The sequence below is a fragment of the Panthera tigris genome, chromosome B1 (genome assembly GCF_018350195.1).
Source record: "Panthera tigris isolate Pti1 chromosome B1, P.tigris_Pti1_mat1.1, whole genome shotgun sequence".
NCBI classification, from domain to species: Eukaryota; Metazoa; Chordata; class Mammalia; order Carnivora; family Felidae; genus Panthera; species Panthera tigris.
In genome coordinates this window covers 61,334,606-61,355,232 of record NC_056663.1, presented here as the reverse complement: position 1 = coordinate 61,355,232, position 20,627 = coordinate 61,334,606, and the positions used below count along the sequence as shown (strand labels likewise).

The following is a 20,627-nucleotide window of genomic DNA, read 5'->3' as shown; positions in this document are numbered from 1 at the left end:
TTTTTGTTGAGATTAGATGTGGTATTCTATATATACTATTGATATTAAAATTGCTAAGAATTATGCAAATAGTCTATATTCTAATTTTCTGTTTCACTGGTTATTAGGAAGTGTAAAAATCACCATGTAGTCATTTTCCTAATTCTTGTCATAATTCTCTCATTTTGTATATTTTGATGTTATTTTGCTAGCTGTACAGAAATTTACAAATTCTTCCTTATGGTTCTTTAAGGTTTTTTATTTAGCATCCGAATTCTCTTCATCACAAACAATTTTTGTTGTTGTTTTCTTTAATATTTTTTCGTGTGGTAATTATGCAGACACACCAGATTTATTTTGGTTAATAATTCCCTGTTATATCTTTTTCTGTTATTTAAACTTGAATTTTATGAAAAAGGGTGAATATATAAAATGCATCTCTATAAGCAGTTGTTTTAAACCCTATTGGTAATTTTTCTTTCTTAAGTGGAATATTTACTTCATTGACATTAATTGAAATTATTGATACATTTTGTGTTTAGGTTTAATGGTATATCCAGCAATTCATGTATTTTCTTTCTTCTTCACCTCCCCATTTTTGTCAGGGTATTTTGTTCACCATATAACTTTTCATGTAAGCAAATATCCTTAAATTGACATAAAATTAATTCATCTGTTTGTATTTTATTAGCCAGTGACGGGTATTCAGTTCACTTTTCTGTTGCCTCCTGATGCAGAGAACAGAGTTAATTATATCCCTCAGTTCAAGGAACACTATCTCCCTCAGACCATGGAAACTGTCTTTTTCTTTTTTTCATTATATTGTTCCCATTAAGCAGAGATTCCTATATCCTTTCCTTTACGCTATAGGTATGCATTTTAATATTTTTATATACTTCTGAAATATGTATTATTTTATTTAATTCATTAATCATTTAATTCATAAATATGTTGTTTTAGAAATCATCCTGTTCTTATTTATTGATAGTTTTTTTATGTACTGATTTATCTCATTATGTATGTGTGTGTGTGTGTGTGTGTGTGTGTGTGGTAATGTTTCAGCCACTATAATTATTACAAGAAGGTCAATTTATTGTTTAATGATAGTCACATTTTAAGATCAATGTTCTATAAGTGTTATGCATTGGAAATGAAATGTCCTAGTTTTCAAAAAGGCGCTGGTTCATGGTTAAGTGATTACTGATCAATGAACTATAATACATAAGATGAAATCGTTAATTAAAGGTACAGAAAACTACTTAAGGGTTTTAAAGCTTCAGCAGATGAATAGCATATGCTAACATTAAGGTAAACAAAAGTAAAATAATTAGACATTAATAGTAGCCATATAATAAAAATTATAAATTAGAGCATAAAAGTATTACAGTGTTTTTTATGCTAATATCAACAATCCTAGGTAGTACAAGGCTAATCTGTAAAAGTTAACAACTAAACTTGAGGAAAGCTTTGTGCTAAGGCAAAAACATTCATAACTGCCAAAATAAATATACCAGTAAAAATAAGTCTATGTTTTAAATTTCATTATTTTATATGCTTATGACATATGTATATGGTATAATTTATTTAAGAAACACATGGCACTATTTAAAAAATATGTTATTTGAAAAATTAAACAGCTGTATTTACATTTCCATTGTAATTTTAAGAAAATTATTAGTTAACCGCAAACTACTACATAATTTTGAATACTTTTTGGTGAAATTCTGAAATTACACATTCTGGAAGCAAAATCATGAGTTAAATCACACTGCATATACCCTGGGACAACCTGTGTTTATGAAGTTAAATTTTCTTAAAATGTACATCCAGTCATTTGTTTTAAGAAACAAAACAAATTCAGGCATCTGGGTGGCTCAGCAGTGGCTCAGGTCAGGGTCTCATGGTTTCCTGGGTTCAAGCCCCGCACTGGGCTGGGCTGAGGGGGTGGAACTTGCTTGGGATTTTCTCTCTCTCTCTCTGCCCTTCCCCCACTCGCTCTGTCTCTGTCTCTCTCAAAATAAATAAATAAACTAAAAAAAAAAAGAAACAAAACAAATGAACATGGGGGTGGGAAGAGAGAGACAGAGGCAGACCATAAAACAGATTCTTAACTACAAACTGAGGGTTGCTGGAGGAGGGGTGGGGGGAGGGGTTAAATAGGCAACCTGAATTAAGGAGGGCACTTGTGATGAGCACTGGCTGTGATATGTAGTGGTCACTTGCTGTGATGAGCAGTGGAGGTTATATGTAATGATGAATCACTCAATTCTATACCTGAAAGTAATATTCACTGTTAATTAACCAGAATTTAAACAAAAATTTGAAAAAAGAAAAAAAAAGTACATCCAAATACTTTTAAGGGGATGATCATACTATTCAAATATAGATCATAAAGTAGGTCATGGAAAACTCAAATTCCCCTGGGAAATAGTAATCTAGGTTATTAACTCAGTCATCCTTTTATCTATTTACAAATCAGAAAAAAAAGATAACCTTGCTGACAAAGGCACCCTATATCAGTACGGTTACATTTCCCAAATTCAACAAAACAAAGCTGAACAAGGACACTATTCGAAGTGGAAATTTCTCATACTATTTGGAATCAAGACCTACCTACACCAAACAAAGTGGTCTCTGGCCATAAGAGATGCCATACAAAATATCTCCATTATTATCTTATGTGCTATGATGTCCTGGCTTGATTTATGTCCTGGCGTGATTTTATGTTTACTCACGGCTGGCTTTAGTGAAATGTATAGTTTTGATAATTGAGCCTACATTTTTTTTAAATAAAGTTTTTAAGAACTATTTGCTAAGAAAAATCAATTAAAAGAAAATTTTGAGTTAGAGGAGAGAACTATGAGTTGGTGTTTTCATTAACTATTCAGAAAATTACAAAACTGCTCCCACGCTAATGGAGCAGAGCTCTCAATTTGACTCAACTGAGCAAAGGCTGACAAATGCCTGGAGGCCTCTCTGGTGCTTGATCTTTGCAGGCTCAGTAGGAGTTGCTGAAAGACAGGACTGTTCATTTGACAAAATCTAAAATGCTGATAGTTTGGTCTTTTGAGTTAAAGCAATCAGAGCTAAACACATGCCAAATTATAGAGTCAAAAATCTTACACTAGTAAGTATAAGGCCAATTAATAAACCAGCAGAATGAAGATCTTGGCTCTCCCACCTCTCTTTGAGAGCTAAAAACTAAACACTCAAGAGCAGTTTTTGGTTTTGATCTTTTTTTCTTTGCACGTTCGTGCTATTGGTTTCCAGAAAATCTGGGTCAGAAGATGAATACATTCAAACATCAAACATCTATAGGATTTATAGGAAGGAAATATCAACACATTTTTTTTTTTGACTACTGAGTCACAGTGTTACTCTTTTATTCAACAGACAATGAATCAACATCATACTCAAATAAATTATGTGTTAGTAACTTACAGTCCATTAACAATGGTGTGATTTATATTTTAAAAGTGTTCTTAGAGACTTCAGACTTCAGATCTAACAAGTAAAGAAAGAACTTGAAAGTCATTATTCCTGTCTTTATATCAAAACAAAACAAAACACAAAAAGTCTGATAAAACTAAATGTCACTTACTTTTCTTGGACTCTTCAGACGACTGAAGTTATAGGGCAAACCACCACTCAAATAGAGGAGTTGAGAAAAATCTAGAGACAGAGCACCTGAGAGGTATTTGCTTTACGCATAAGCTGATGGATGCCACAAACAGGTAGAACAGGAATTTTGATTTATTGCTGGAGGCTGAGCGTGGCGGACTAGCTTGAGTGAGAACCTCATGGAGGCTGAAGTCAAAGGGAGAGCAACTCACACTTTTGTACGCTTTCCTTTCAGGAATCCCAAGACATTCTCGTGGAGAGGATCTAAGAAAACATTCCACATACACTGATAGTGGGGGGCAGAGAGGGGTACGGGGAAGGAGCTGTCATGAAGTCTTCTAGACCTTCTTCCTTACAAAGTTTTAGTCTTCAAGGACCAGGGAAAAGGACTTGCACCACAGGGCAAGTTTGATACTCCATCCTGACTCAAGGAAGGGAACCCTGCTGTCCTTCAGCAACAGGGACACAGTTGGGATGTGCTTGCTAAGAGCAGAAGCTGCTGGAAGCATAAACTGATAGGATCACATAAATGGTAAAATTTGACAAAATGCTGAAGGCTGAGTGACTAACATCAAGAATGAGAAACTCCTAGGGGCTGAAGTCCTAGGGAGCACCCACACTTTTGTGGATTTTCCTTCTAGGAACCGAAGGGGTTATCACTTTTTGGCTCTGGTTGAGGAAGAAAAGAACCAACATTTTGAAACAAGCCCAGAGCTTTCTCCATAATAAAAACCTATTTTTCCAAGGAAAATATTGTGCCAGAGCCTTGTTCCAGCTAGGGGAAGGGAATTCCCCTACCCCCAGCCTCTTCCAAACTTCCTATTTTTCCTAAAGAGGCAACCCAATTGGTCAACAAATAAATAGATGCTATAATTGACAGGGGATAGAGTTTTAGGGACTAAGACTGGAAACCCTGCAGATGGAGAAGGGAATAAGGGTCAGGGTGGGAAAAAACTCTTCATGCCTGGTGGTGGGACAGAATTACTTCAAAGACCACTTCCCTAAGACACAGTTCCACTAGACAAAGACAATATGAAACTTACGAAATCCTCCCTCTCAGGGCTCCTGAGTGCCTCAGTCAGTTAAGCATCTGACTTCTGCTCAGGTCATGATCTCATGGTTCATGAGTTTCAGCCCCATGTAGGGTTCTGTGCTGGTAGCTCAGAGCCTGGAGCCTCCTTCAGATTCTGTGTCTCCCTCTCTCTCTGCCCCTTTCCCACTCATGCTCTGTCTGCCTCCCTCTCTCTATCAAAAAATAGACATTAAAAAAAAGTTAAAAAAAAAAAGAAAATCCTCTCTCTCCCACACCCAACCAGCAATCTTGCATGACTCCAGTATTAATAACAGTAAATAACAGGTGAAAGAATGCCAGATGCTGACTCTCTCTGAGGAGCATACAAAGGGAAGCTCTGAAGCCAAGATGAAAGGACAAAACAATGACATGAGAGGAATTTGAAAACTCTTACCTACAGCTACCACAGGCATGGAATGAAGCTCAAATCCCAGCCATATGAAGATAATCCTCATACTAAAGATACAATTTCCTCAGTGCTCACTAACCGATATGTCCTCTCTATTTTTCAACAACGGATTATAAGACATGGTAAAGTTAAAAAAAAATAAGTAGTATCAAAAGACAAAACAATCTATCATTAGATTAGGAATTGATTAGGTACTGAAATAATCAGGGAATTTAAAATATCCATTATTTTTTTAAAATTTTTTTTAACGTTTTATTTATTTTTGAGACAGAGAGAGACAGAGCATGAACGGGGGAGGGGCAGAGAGAGAGGGAGACACAGAATCGGAAGCAGGCCCAGGCTCTGAGCCATCAGCCCAGAGCCCGACGAGGGGCTCGAACTCACGGACTGCGAGATCCTGACCTGAGCCGAAGTCGGACGCTTAACCGACTGAGCCACCCAGGTGCCCCTAAAATACCCATTATTAATATGTCAAATGTTATAATGGAAAAGAGGAGACCTGAAAACCTAGGTGGTTAATATAAGCACAGAGATAAACAATATAAGAAATTAAAAGAATATTGTATAAAGAATATATTATATGTAAAACTATATATATATATAATATGTATATATAATTTCTACCATATATATTATTTCTACCATTTATATACATAAATGTGTATATATTTTTACCATTTATACACATAAATGTATACATTTATATACATAAATGGTAGAAATATATATATATGGTAGAAATAATATATATACATATATGTTATATGTGTATGTGTGTGTATACATATATATGTGTGTGTGTGTGTGTATATATATATATACACACACACACACACATATATATCACAGTCATAGGAATGAAGAATGTTTTCAATAGGCCCATCAGTAAACTTCGAACAGTCAAGTAAAAAATCAGGGAGTTTGAAGACAGGTCAAAAGAAAGTCCCCAGGGGTGCCTGGGTCGGTTAAGTGTCCAACTTCAGCTCAGGTCATGATCTCATGATTTGTGAGTTTGAGCCCTGCATCAGGCTCTGTGCTGACATCTCAGACATAACAAAACACCCAGAGCATCTAAGAACCACGGGGCAATATCAAAAGAATGTAGCATTTGCTTAATCAGAAAACCAGGGAAGGAGAGAACAGGAAAGCAAAATACTTAAAGAAAGAATGGTCAAGACTTTTCAAAATGAATGACAGATACCAAACCACAGATCAAGAAGTTCAGGGAAATCAAACAAAACAAACACACAACACAAAACAAAAACAAAAATAAAAAACCTACACATATCACATTGAAACTGTAAAATACCACAGGATATTAAAGTTGGGTGAAGATTGCTCACCTACAGAGAAATAAGGATAAGTATCATAGCTGACTTCCCATAAGAAACACTATAAGCCATGGAGAGAAGCCTTTAAAATATTTAAAGAAAAAAATGCCAAACTTGAATTCTATCCTTCAAAAGTAAAGAAGAATAAAGACTCTCTCAACAAATAAAAACTGAAGCAATTTATTTCCAGATGATAGTTGTCTGTTTAAAGCAATAAAAGTAACAATGTAATAGGTATTCAGAGTATATGGATAAGTAAAATGAATAAATTTAATGTCACAAAAAGTAAGAGGGAAGAATTGAGAACACTCTGCTCTCAGGTATTTAACACTGCACATGAATTGCCATAATATGTTTGAAAGTTGACTCAAAGTATTTAAACATGAATTTAAGACAATATCTTAAAAAGTCCCTAAAAGAAGTAGAAAGGATATGTCAAAAGAAGACATGAAATGAATTATATTAATGCTAATGAAAGAAAACAAAACAGAAAAAGAGTAAAAAAAAAAAAAGGAAACAAAAATAAATACGATCACTAGAGACTATTTAAAGGTGATATATTTTAATCCAACTAAATCATTAATCACTTTAAAAATAAATAATTAAATGTAGAATTTAAGAAAAGAGAGTCTCAGATTGGACAGAAGGAAAACAAGACCAACCTATATGCTCTGTATAGGAAGTCCACTTCAAAAAACATGCCAAAGGAAGAATACCATGTTGACACTAATCACAAGAAAGGTAGATCAGAAATCTTAGTTTCAGACATACCAGACTTCAGAACAACTACGGTTATGAGAAACTAAAAGGAGGTATGAAGTTATGATAAAAGGATCAAGTTTCAAATCATTTTTGATCCTAATAATGTATGCACCTAACAAGAGAATATCGAAATATATGAGGCAAACTGATAGAACCAAAAAAAGAAATAAACAAATCCATTATTATACTAGAAGATTTTGCTCCTTTATCAGCAATTGATAGATAAAGTGTGTGTGTGGGGGGGGGGGGATCAGCAAGGATATAGAGGACCTAAACAGTAGTGTAATAATCCTCTCAATCTAACTAATATTTATAGAATACTCCATCCAAAATTCGCATTCTTCTAAAGTGTGCCTGGAACAGTCACCATATTCAACTATATTTGGGCCAGAAGACACACTTTAATAAATTTAATAAGACATAGACTTACCAAGTATATTTTCAGAACACAAAAAAATTGAACTAAAAATCAGTAACAGAAAGACAGCTAGAAATTTCCAAATATTCAATAATGAAAAAGTATACCTGTAAACAATCAATGAGTCGAAGTCTCAAGAGCAACTAAAAGTTACTTTGAGAAAAATTAAAATGAAAATATAACTTATCAAACTTCGTGGAATACATCTAAAGAGTTGCTTAGAGAAAAATTATTAAATTAAATGCATACAGTAGTAAAGAAGATAACCTAAGCTTCCACTTTAAACCAAACCAAACAAAACAATCTGGAATAACAAGAGCAAATTAATCTTTAACAAGGAAAACAACAACAAGAATGACAAAAGCAAAACTCAGTGGAGCGTTTTTAAAAACAGTAAATTAATATAGAAAATTAATAAAATTGATAAATATCTGGATAGGCTAAGCAAGAAGAAAAGACAAAATAAAGAAAGGTTTTTACTGCTTTCATGGGCATTAAAAGGATAATTAGAGAATGTTATTAACAACTTTGTGCTCAAAAATTTGATAATTCAGAAAAAAGTGACCAATTCATCGACAGACTAAAACTGAAACTCATCCAAAAGAAACCTATAACCTTAATAGCCTTACCTCTGTTAGGGAAGTTGAATTATTTTTTTCTAATGCTTATTTATTTTTGAGAGACAGACAGAGAGACAGAGAGACAGACCACAAATAAAGGAGGGTTAGAGAGAGGGAGACACAGAATCCAAAGTAGGCTCCAGGCTCAGTGCTGTCAGCACAGAGCTCGATGAAAGCCTCGAACCCACAAACCAGGAAATCATGACCTGAGTCCAAGTTGGACACTCAACTGACTGAGGCACCCAGGCACCCCAGGAAGTTGAATTTTTAATAAAACACTGCAAAATATAAAATATCAGGTTCAGATACTTTCCCTGGCAAGATTTATCAAACATTGAAGGAAAAAATATAACCAATTTTACATAATCTCTTCTGGAAATTTGAAGAGAAGTAAATACTTCCCCACTTATTTCATAAGACAATTATTACCCTAATACCAAAATTAGGTAAAGATATTAGAGGAACATTACAAACTGAAAACTACCTTGAATATAGATGCAAAAATCCTTAATAAAATATTAGTAAATTCAATTCAGCCATAAAAATCAGATAATATGTCACAATCAAATAGGATTGTAAGGCTGGTTAAATATTCATAAATCAATCAATGCAATGTATTATATTAACAGACTTAAGAAAAAAAGTGATTACATCAATTGTGCATTAAAATCACTGAGCATAGTTAAAATATATTTTTGATAAAAACTCAAAATAAACTTTTTCATTCTGATCATGTGTGTATATGTATGTGTGTGTGTATATATATATATATATATATATATATACACATTTATATATTTATATTTATAAATTTATTTATAAATTAGAACTAACACATTTAATGATGACAGACTGAACAATTTCTGCCCAGGATTGGAAACAATAAAGGATATTCTATCTGATCATTTGTATTCAACAGCACACTAGAAGTCCTAGCCAGTGCAATAAGACAAGAATAGGAAATAAAAAGGTGTGTATGGGAAACAGGAAAATAAAACTGTCTTTATTCATAGACAACATGACTGGCTATTAAAAAAACTCTAAAACATCTACTAGAAACAAACTAAGTAACTAACAAACAAGCAAACACAAAATCCTCTCCTGAAACTAGTAAGATATTTTAACATGCCAACTATCTGAATATGTAGATATAGATAGATGATATAGATAAAGATATAGATATAGATGATATAGATATATACATGGTAGGTAGGTAGATAATAGATAGATGATAGATGATAGATAGATAGATAGATAGATAGATAGATAGATAGATACAAAGATACATAGATACACAGATGATAGATAGGTTTATGATGAGGATTGGCTCACATAATTGTGGAGACTGAGAATTCTAATCAAATATCTGGGCACCTTGTGCCCATTCAAGTTGGCATATAAAATCAATCATCAAACACATTTTAGTATATATGCAGGTATGTCCTATTTTTGTCCACTGAAAGGGCCCAAAAGCAATAGAAATGAGCACACCAATTTTCTCAAGGTCAAACTACAAGTCAGTGGCAGGATCACTAATGTAAGCATATACATGTCTGACCACATCACCTGAGAGTTTAAACATTAGAATTAACTGACTCCCTGGACACTTAATTTTTAAATAGAAGACTTTTTTTTTTTTTTTTTTAATATATGAAATTTACTGTCAAATTGGTTTCCATACAACACCCAGTGCTCATCCCAAAAGGTGCCCTCCTCAATACCCATCACCCACCCTGCCCTCCCTCCCACCCCCCATCAACCCTCAGTTTGTTCTCAGTTTTTAACAGTCTCTTATGCTTTGGCTCTCTCCCACTCTGACCTCTTTTTTTTTTTTTTTTCCTTCCCCTCCCCCATGGGTTTCTGTTATGTTTCTCAGGATCCACATAAGAGTGAAACCATATGGTATCTGTCTTTCTCTGTATGGCTTATTTCACTTAGCATCACACTCTCCAGTTCCATCCATGTTGCTACAAAAGGCCATATTTCATTTTTTCTCATTGCCACGTAGTATTCCATTGTGTATATAAACCACAATTTCTTTATCCATTCATCAGTTGATGGACATTTAGGCTCTTTCCATAATTTGGCTATTGTTGAGAGTGCCGCTATAAACATTGGGGTACAGGTGCCCCTATGCATCAGTACTCCTGTATCCCTTGGATAAATTCCTAGCAGTGCTATTGCTGGGTCATAGGGTAGGTCTATTTTTAATTTTCTGAGGAACCTCCACACTGCTTTCCAGAGCGGCTGCACCAATTTGCATTCCCACCAACAGTGCAAGAGGGTTCCTGTTTCTCCACATCCTCTCCAGCATCTATAGTCTCCTGATTTCTTCCTTTTGGCCACTCTGACTGGCGTGAGGTGGTATCTGAGTGTGGTTTTGATTTGTATTTCCCTGATAAGGAGCGACGTTGAGCATCTTTTCATGTGCCTGTTGGCCATCCGGATGTCTTCTTTAGAGAAGTGTCTATTCATGTTTTCTGCCCATTTCTTCACTGGGTTATTTGTTTTTCGGGTGTGGAGTTTGATGAGCTCTTTATAGATTTTGGATACTAGCCCTTTGTCCGATGTGTCATTTGAAAATATCTTTTCCCATTCCGTTGGCTGCCTTTTAGTTTTGTTGGTTGTTTCCTTTGCTGTGCAGAAGCTTTTTATCTTCATAAGGTCCCAGTAATTCACTTTTGCTTTTAATTCCCTTGCCTTTGGGGATGTGCCGAGTAAGAGATTGCTACGGCTGAGGTCAGAGAGGTCTTTTCCTGCTTTCTCCTCTAAGGTTTTGATGGTTTCCTGTCTCACATTCAGGTCCTTTATCCATTTTGAGTTTATTTTTGTGAATGGTGTGAGAAAGTGGTCTAGTTTCAGCCTTCTGCATGTTGCTGTCCAGTTCTCCCAGCACCATTTGTTAAAGAGACTGTCTTTTTTCCATTGGATGTTCTTTCCTGCTTTGTCAAAGATGAGTTGGCCATACGTTTGTGGGTCTAGTTCTGGGGTTTCTATTCTATTCCATTGGTCTATGTGTCTGTTTTTATGCCAATACCATGCTGTCTTGATGATGACAGCTTTGTAGTAGAGGCTAAAGTCTGGGATTGTGATGCCTCCTGCTTTGGTCTTCTTCTTCAAAATTACTTTGGCTATTCGGGGCCTTTTGTGGTTCCATATGAATTTTAGGATTGCTTGTTCTAGTTTCGAGAAGAATGCTGGTGCAATTTTGATTGGGATTGCATTGAATGTGTAGATAGCTTTGGGTAGTATTGACATTTTGACAATATTTATTCTTCCAATCCATGAGCAGGGAATGTCTTTCCATTTCTTTATAACTTCTTCAATTACCTGCATAAGCTTTCTATAGTTTTCAGCATACAGATCTTTTACATCTTTGGTTAGATTTATTCCTAGGTATTTTATGCTTCTTGGTGCAATTGTGAATGGGATCAGTTTCTTCATTTGTCTTTCTGTTGCTTCATTGTTAGTGTATAAGAATGCAACTGATTTCTGCACATTGATTTTGTATCCTGCAACTTTGCTGAATTCATGTATCAGTTCTAGCAGACTTTTGGTGGAGTCTATCGGATTTTCCATGTATAATATCATGTCATCTGCAAAAAGCGAAAGCTTGACTTCATCTTTGCCAATTTTGATGCCTTTGATTTCCTTTTGTTGTCTGATTGCTGATGCTAGAACTTCCAGCACTATATTGAACAACAGCGGTGACAGTGGGCATCCCTGTCGTGTTCCTGATCTCAGGGAAAAAGCTCTCAGTTTTTCCCCGTTGAGGATGATGTTAGCTGTGGGCTTTTCATAAATGGCCTTTATGATCTTTAAGTATGTTCCTTCTATCCCGACTTTCTCAAGGGTTTTTATTAAGAAAGGGTGCTGGATTGTGTCAAAGGCCTTTTCTGCATCGATTGACAGGATCATATGGTTCTTCTCTTTTTTTTTGTTAATGTGATGTATCACGTTGATCGATTTGCGAATGTTGAACCAGCCCTGCATCCCAGGAATGAATCCCACTTGATCATGGTGAATAATTCTTTTTATATGCTGTTGAATTCGATTTGCTAGTATCTTATTAAGAATTTTTGCATCCATATTCATCAGGGATATTGGCCTGTAGTTCTCTTTTTTTACTGGGTCTCTGTCTGGTTTAGGAATCAAAGTAATACTGGCTTCATAGAATGAGTCTGGAAGTTTTCCTTCCCTTTCTATTTCTTGGAATAGCTTGAGAAGGATAGGTATTATCTCTGCTTTAAATGTCTGGTAGAACTCCCCTGGGAAGCCATCTGGTCCTGGACTCTTATTTGTTGGGAGATTTTTGATAACCGATTCAATTTCTTCGCTGGTTATGGGTCTGTTCAAGCTTTCTATTTCCTCCTGATTGAGTTTTGGAAGAGTGTGGGTGTTTAGAAATTTGTCCATTTCTCCCAGGTTGTCCAATTTGCTGGCATATAATTTTTCATAGTATTCCCTGATAATTGTTTGTATCTCTGAGGGATTGGTTGTAATCATTCCATTTTCATTCATGATTTTATCTATTTGGGTCATCTCCCTTTTCTTTTTGAGAAGCCTGGCTAGAGGTTTGTCAATTTTGTTTATTTTTTCAAAAAACCAACTCTTGGTTTCGTTGATCTGCTCTACAGTTTTTTTAGATTCTATATTGTTTATTTCTGCTCTGATCTTTATTATTTCTCTTCTTCTGCTGGGTTTAGGCTGCCTTTGCTGTTCTGCTTCTACTTCCTTTAGGTGTGCTGTTAGGTTTTGTATTTGGGATTTTTCTTGTTTCTTGAGATAGGCCTGGATTGCAATGTATTTTCCTCTCAGGACTGCCTTCGCTGCATCCCAGAGCGTTTGGATTGTTGTATTTTCATTTTCATTTGTTTCCATATATATTTTAATTTCTTCTCTAATTGCCTGGTTGACCCACTCATTCGTTAGTAGGGTGTTCTTTAACCTCCATGCTTTTGGAGGTTTTCCAGACTTTTTCCTGTGGTTGATTTCAAGCTTCATAGCATTGTGGTCTGAAAGTATGCATGGTATAATTTCAATTCTTGTAAACTTATGAAGGGCTGTTTTGTGACCCAGTATATGATCTATCTTGGAGAATGTTCCATGTGCACTCGAGAAGAAAGTATATTCTGTTGCTTTGGGATGCAGAGTTCTAAATATATCTGTCAAGTCCGTCTGATCCAATGTATCACTCAGGGCCCTTGTTTCTTTATTGACTGTGTGTCTAGATGATCTATCCATTTCTGTAAGTGGGGTGTTAAAGTCCCCTGCAATGACCACATTCTTATCAATAAGGTTGCTTATGTTTATGAGTAATTGTTTTATATATCTGGGGGCTCGGGTATTTGGCGCATAGACATTTATAATAGTTAGCTCTTCCTGGTGGATAGACCCTGTGATTATTATATAATGCCCTTCTTCATCTCTTGTTACAGCCTTTAATTTAAAGTCTAGTTTGTCTGATATAAGTATGGCTACTCCAGCTTTCTTTTGGCTTCCAGGAGCATGATAAATAGTTCTCCATCCCGTCACTCTCAATCTAAAGGTGTCCTCAGATCTAAAATGAGTCTCTTGTAGACAGCAAATAGATGGGTCTTGTTTTTTTATCCATTCTGATACCCTATGTCTTTTAGTTGGCGCATTTAATCCATTTACATTCAGTGTTATTATAGAAAGATACGGGTTTAGAGTCATTGTGATGTCTGTATGTTTTATGTTTGTAGTGATGTCTCTGGTACTTTGTCTCACAGGATCCCCCTTAGGATCTCTTGTAGGGCTGGTTTTGTGGTGACAAATTCCTTCAGTTTTTGTTTGTTTGGGAAGACCTTTATCTCTCCTTCTATTCTAAATGACAGACTTGCTGGATAAAGGATTCTCGGCTGCATATTTTTTCTGTTTAGCACACTGTAGATATCGTGCCAAGCCTTTCTGGCCTGCCAAGTTTCAAAGGAGAGATCAGTCACGAGTCTTATAGGTCTCCCTTTATATGTGAGGGCACGTTTATCCCTTGCTGCTTTCAGAATTTTCTCTTTATCCTTGTATTTTGCCAGTTTCACTATGATATGTCGTGTAGAAGATCGATTCAAGTTACGTCTGAAGGGAGTTCTCTGTGCCTCTTGGATTTCAATGCCTTTTTCCTTCCCCAGTTCAGGGAAGTTCTCAGCTATAATTTGTTCAAGTACCCCTTCAGCACCTTTCCCTCTCTCTTCCTCCTCTGGGATACCAATTATGCGTATATTATTTTTTTTTAGTGTATCACTTAGTTCTCTAATTTTCCCCTCATACTCCTGGATTTTTTTATCTCTCTTTCTTTCAGCTTCCTCTTTCTCCATAACTTTATCTTCTAGTTCACCTATTCTCTCCTCTGCCTCTTCAAGCCGAGCCATCGTGGTTTCCATTTTGTTTTGCATTTCGTTTAAAGCGTTTTTCAACTCCTCGTGACTGTTCCTTAGTCCCTCGATCTTTGTGGCAAGAGATTCTCTGCTGTCCTGTATACTGTTTTCAAGCCCAGCGATTAATTTTATGACTATTATTCTAAATTCACTTTCTGTTATATTATTTAAATCCTTTTTGATCAGTTCATTAGCTGTTGTTATTTCCTGGAGATTCTTCTGAGGGGAATTCTTCCGTTTGGTCATTTTGGAGAGTCCCTGGCGTGGTGAGGACCTGCAGTGCACTTCCCCTGTGCTGTGGTGTATAACTGGAGTTAGTGGGCGGGGCCGCAGTCCGACCCGATGTCTGCCCCCAGCCCACTGCTGGGGCCACAGTCAGACTGGTGTGTGCCTTCTCTTCCCCTCTCCTAGGGGCGGGATTCACTGTGGGGTGGCGTGTCCCGTCTGGGCTACTTGCACACTGCCAGGCTTGTGTTGCTGGGGATCTGGCGTATTAGTTGGGGTGGGTAGGCAAGGTGCACGGGGGCTGGAGGGGCAGGCTTAACTCGCTTCTCCTTAGGTGATCGACTTCAGGAGGAGCCCTGTGGCTGCGGGAGGGAGTCAGATCCGCTGCCGGAGGTTTGGCTCCGCAGAAGCACAGAGTTGGGTGTTTGCGCGGAGCGAGCAAGTTCCCTGGCAGGAACTGGTTCCTTTTGGGATTTTGGCTGGGGGATGGGCGGGGGAGATGGCGCTGGCGCCTTTGTTCCCCGCCAAGCTGAGCTCTGCCGTCCGGGGGCTCAGCAGCTCTCCCTCCCTTTGTCCTCCAGCCTTCCCGCTTTCCGCGCAGAGCTGTTAACTTCTGACCTCCCAGACGCTAAGTAGCGCTTGCTGTCGGAACACAGTCTGTCCGGCCCCTCTGCTTTTGCCAGCCCGACTCGGGGGCTCTGCTTGGCCGGCGAGCCGCCCCTCCGCCCCGGCTCCCTCCCGCCAGTCTGTGGAGCGCGCACAGCCTCGCCGCCCTTCCTACCCTCTTCCGTGGGCCTCTAGTCTGCGCTTGACTCCTGAGACTCCCTTCTGCTAATCCTCTGGCGGTTTTCTGGGTTCTTTAGGCAGGTGTAGGTGGAATCTAAGTGATCGGCCGGACGCGCTGTGAGCCCTGCGTCCTCCTACGCCGCCATCTTCCGGAACCCCCCAAATAGAAGACTTTATAATGTTCACATTTAAAAAAAATGTAAATTATAGATCTTGATCTGGTACATGAGATATATACAAATTGACAGAAATTAAGCCAGATGCACATTTAATACCTTCTTCAAAGAAGTAATGCCCAAAATTGTAGAATTTTAATAAAAATTATTTTGCCTGACCTAGTTATTATATGAATACTTGGTATGGATAGACAAGAACTTTAGAAGTTTTTGCTAATATATCCAAAGGATGGAACATTTTTTCTTAAACAATTAATTGTGTACTCTATCACTGATTGCTGTGCTTAAACGTGGCTAAAACCTATAAGAAAATTATCTGATACAGGAGTGAGTGATAATTTTTTAAAGGACATACAAAAATATTCGTCATACTTACAGTATGTAAATCATTAACAAGATAAAACATTATGATATAGTGGTTACAACTTTTGATAGACAAGGGTAAAGATACCCTAGCATCTTTAAAAGACAAAGGGGCAGGGGCACCTGGATGGCTCAGTCAGTTAAGGGTCTGACTCTTGGATTTTGGCTCAGGTCATGATCTCACGGTTCATGAGTTCAAGCCCTGAGTCAGGCTCCACGTTGACAGTGCACAGCCTGCTTGGGATTCTCTCACCCTCTCTCTCTGCCCTTCCCCTGGTCACTGTCTCTGTCTCTCTCTCTTTCTCAAAATAAATAAACAAACTTAGAAAAGAAAAGACAAAGGGGCAGAAACTATGTATGATCAAAACATTTACATTTGGAAGAAGTTAAATCCCGGTTTAGTTTAATATGCAGCTCTGGATTTTCTGATAGGTACAAGTTTTTTTGTCTATAAGTATATGGTTAATGTTATTAGCATACTACTTTAATAATTCTAATATTCTTTTCAGTTATTAAAACAGCATTTGAAATAATGTAAACAATACTATTCTTATCAGCACTAGAAACACATAACAAAAAAACAATGTCTTCAATTTCCGAAGGAATATGATATTTCACTCAGTATTTTTTCCTCATATGTACTATTTATGCATCAAATAAAGACTCTACTGATAGTGAAGTTCTCAAAAAGTCTACCATCCGTACATCATTTTTATATGAAAAGATAGTCAATAGAGGCAAAGGACACAACATGAGAGAAAGGAAGATAATGAATCCAAACAATTGTGGATGAGGAAGAGGAGTACAGGTTACAAGAGTTACAGGCTGGGGTTTACTGCAGGATTAGATAACAGCAGGTCTAGATTGGAGGAGACTGACGGAAAGGTTCAGAACAGACAAGTGCCAAACAGAGGGCATGTGGTTGCAGGAAACTGGAATGTTGCTTGCCATAGTTCCGTGAATTCAGTAAGCGATTGAAACCATTCTAAAGCAATGTAGACAGTTTATTACTCATAGAACAGGAGGACACATGAGCTTCTTGCTCACATGGTTTATCATTGCCCCTCCCCCTCCCCCCCACCAAGTCCCATAGAGGCTCAGTGGAACATTGCCCACAGTGGATCTGTGGATGTAAGCAAATCTCCTCACAGAAGCTGGGAGCTTTAAGATCCTATAATTACATAAATTTGCCCACCAAACTGGAGCAACCCCACATCCAGGATCCAAGGATGTTTCCTTGAAAATGTTGTTGAAGACATGTAAAAATACCATGGAGAATCGCTTTCCAACACCATTGGAAACCAGAGTGGCATTTTCTTACAATTTTTTTTTCTTTCCTCAGGAAGAAAAACAAAGTTATTCAGAAGCTTCAGGGAAGAGAGTTATGTTGAAGTTAACTAAAACTTTATAAAATTAACTAAAATTTGAGATTATTTTAAGTAACCTGCCATATTGAAAAAATAACCTATTTGATCTTGACATTCTCATTTTAGTGGCACAGGATTACAGTGTTAGGTACTGACGGTGGGCATGTATCCATAGCATAGCAAATCACGCTGTGGTGAAAATTATTTATGGACATAATAATACAAACAGCATTTGTCGATTTTCAACAGTTAGAATCAAACTGAAGGCAAATAAGAGAAGACATTTTTCAAAAACAGTATTTAAGTGTTATAAACGTAAATATATACAGATGAAAGAAGCTGAGGTGAATGAGTAGAAGGTGTGGAATTAAAGGAGTCCGGTGATACTTTTCTGAAGTTGATGGAACAGGAAAACAATTTTGCATATTGCTATTATTTCAAGTTACCAAAACCAGCCAATAGAAAAAAAAAAACTGTAATAAATATTTGGCTGTCATCATTGGGAGGTGGCAGTTGGGGTAGTGAAACTTTATCTTTCACAATAGACAGTAAGTATTGTCTATGACTGATATGTCATCAGTGAAGGATACATAATTCAGAGCAATGATAGGAACAACTAAATGAACTAAATTCCAACGTGGTTGTAATCAGTAGAACAGGATTTTAAGGGATGAGGCAGGAAACGATTGTTTTCATTATAAGCTGTTTTGTACACGTTGGTATTTTACCATGTGCATAAATTATTTGAAATGCCAAAAACTATCATCTTATAGACATGGACATTCCAAATCTTCATAAATATTTTAAGCTTATTTGTTATGTTTCAAAAAATACCCTTTTTGTGGCTATTTTCTTTGGTATTATTAAACATTCCTTGACAATTTATTTCTCTTTGGGATGAGTTCTGCTATTAGAGTTGAAATATTTCTTTTATAGTGACAGAACTGTCACCTTTTCAGTAAAGATTTAATGAAAAAAAATCAGAGCTCCTTTTTTAATGAAAAAAATCAGAAAACCTAAGAACAAATTAATATAAATACATTTTAAGGAAATTTAACATAAATTTAAACCAAGTAAGTGCTACCTGCTATCAGCTTTTTCATGAGGATAAACAGCGGAAAAATATGAAAAACTGAAAAGGACAGTGAATAGAAAGTAAAGTGTTCCCACATTCCATTTAAGAGTAATTCTGTAAAAATAATAGAAAAAATGATCCTTTTGCCAATAAGTAGGAAATTGGCATGAATACACTTTAGAATAAACTGCATAAAAGAGACTTATTAGTAATAGATTAAGTTGTGTATTGCTAAAATAACTATGTTCCCATATCACCCTGGAAACATATTAAAAATGTTACCAAAGAAAGTACAAACAAAACGTCTAGGGGAAAAAAAAAAAAACCTAAATGATGCATGCTTCCTGGTTGGCTTTTAAGAACGTTTGTTATATAATATTTTATGAAAATTTGGCTCCAGAAAATATACACTATCAGAAGTTGGCTAAGATTATAGGCAGTTAGGCAATAAATTTTTAGACTTTAACAAGCAATGTAAAATGATTTAGCATTGCTTCTTTTAAATGAATACAGAAACATTTGCTTATACTGAATTCATTATGAAAATCTAATGTCATTCTTTATCTTTTCCTGGTAACTTTAACATAATACAAATACTATACGTTATTTTACACTTACATATTGTCATTGAAAGACCATATGTCATATGACCGTCATAGACAAGAGACTGTAAGAGTCTCCACAAGTCACAGTACAGTTAAGGGGCACCAAGCATAGGTTTAATTCCTCAATCTGACACTTAGGAACTATGTGACTTTAGACTGGGTACTTCTCTGTGATTCAAATTAATCATCTCAAAAAAATATATGTTTATTTCTGAGACAGAGAGAGACAGAGCATGAGTGGGGGAGGGGCAGAGAGAGAGGGAGACCCAGAATCAGAAGCCGGCTCTAGACTCTGAGCTGTCAGCACAGAGCCCGACACGGGGCTCGAACTCACGAACTGTGAGATCATGACCTGAGCCGAAGTAGGTAGCTCAACTGACTGAGCCACCCAGGTGCCCCTCAAATTAATCATCTTTAAAGTGAGGATTCAAACACATTCTGCTTCATAGGATATTTTGAAGATAAAATGAAATAATGCTTGAAGTGTCAAGCATATACTAATGAGGGCTAAGTGATATTAGTCCACTGCTTTTACTCCTGCATTGATAAAAGTTAAGCCCAAGAGATAGGGGATTTATTCAAAGTTGACAAAGGTGAAAAACCTGGGTTAAAATTAGTTTCTTTATTCTTTGAAAGAAATATGCAGAGTTTGGGCTTAGGAGACAGAAAAAAACACATGGTAACTACAGACATACCTCAGCAATATTGCAGGTTTGGTTCCAGACCATTGCAACAAAGCAACTATTGTCATAAAATGAGTCAAATGAATTTTTTGGTTTCCTAGTGCACATAAATGTATGTTTATACTATACTGTTGTCTATTGGATGTGCAATAGTATATCTAAAAACCAATGTACTCTATTGCTAAAAATTGCTAACCATCATCTAAGGCTTCAGGGAATTATAACCTTTCTGTTGTTGGAGGGTCTTGCTTCATTGTGGATGGCTGCTGATCGATCAGGGTGGTGGTTGCCGAAGATTGAGGTGGCTGTGGTAATTCCTTAAAATAAGACAACACTGAAGTTTGAACACATCAGTTGACTCTGTCTTTCATGAATAGTCACGCTGTAGGATACAATGCTGTGACAGCATTTTACCAACTGTAGAACTTTAAAATTGGAGTCACTCCTCTAAAATCCTGCTGCTTTAACAACTAAGTTTATGTAATATTCTAAATTCTTTGTTGTCATTTCAACAGTCTTCACAGTATCTTCACCAAGGGTACATTCCATCTCAAAAAAAAAAAAACAGTATCTTTGCTCATCTGTATGAAGCAACTCCTCATCTATTGAAATTTGATCATGAATTGATCATTCGGTCACATCTTCAGGCTCCACTTCTAATTCTTGTTCTCTTGCTATTTCTCTACTTACTTCCTCCATCGAAGTCTTGAAGCCCCCAAAGTCATTCACAACGATTGGAA

At 36.6% G+C, this 20,627-nt stretch overlaps 1 protein-coding gene across 2 annotated transcripts in view; it reads right to left on the bottom strand.

The window, feature by feature from the left end:
- Positions 1 to 20,627, bottom strand: part of SPOCK3 (SPARC (osteonectin), cwcv and kazal like domains proteoglycan 3) — a 494,478-nt gene that overhangs the window by 124,459 nt on the left and 349,392 nt on the right. The gene's annotated exons all lie outside the window — the stretch shown is intronic.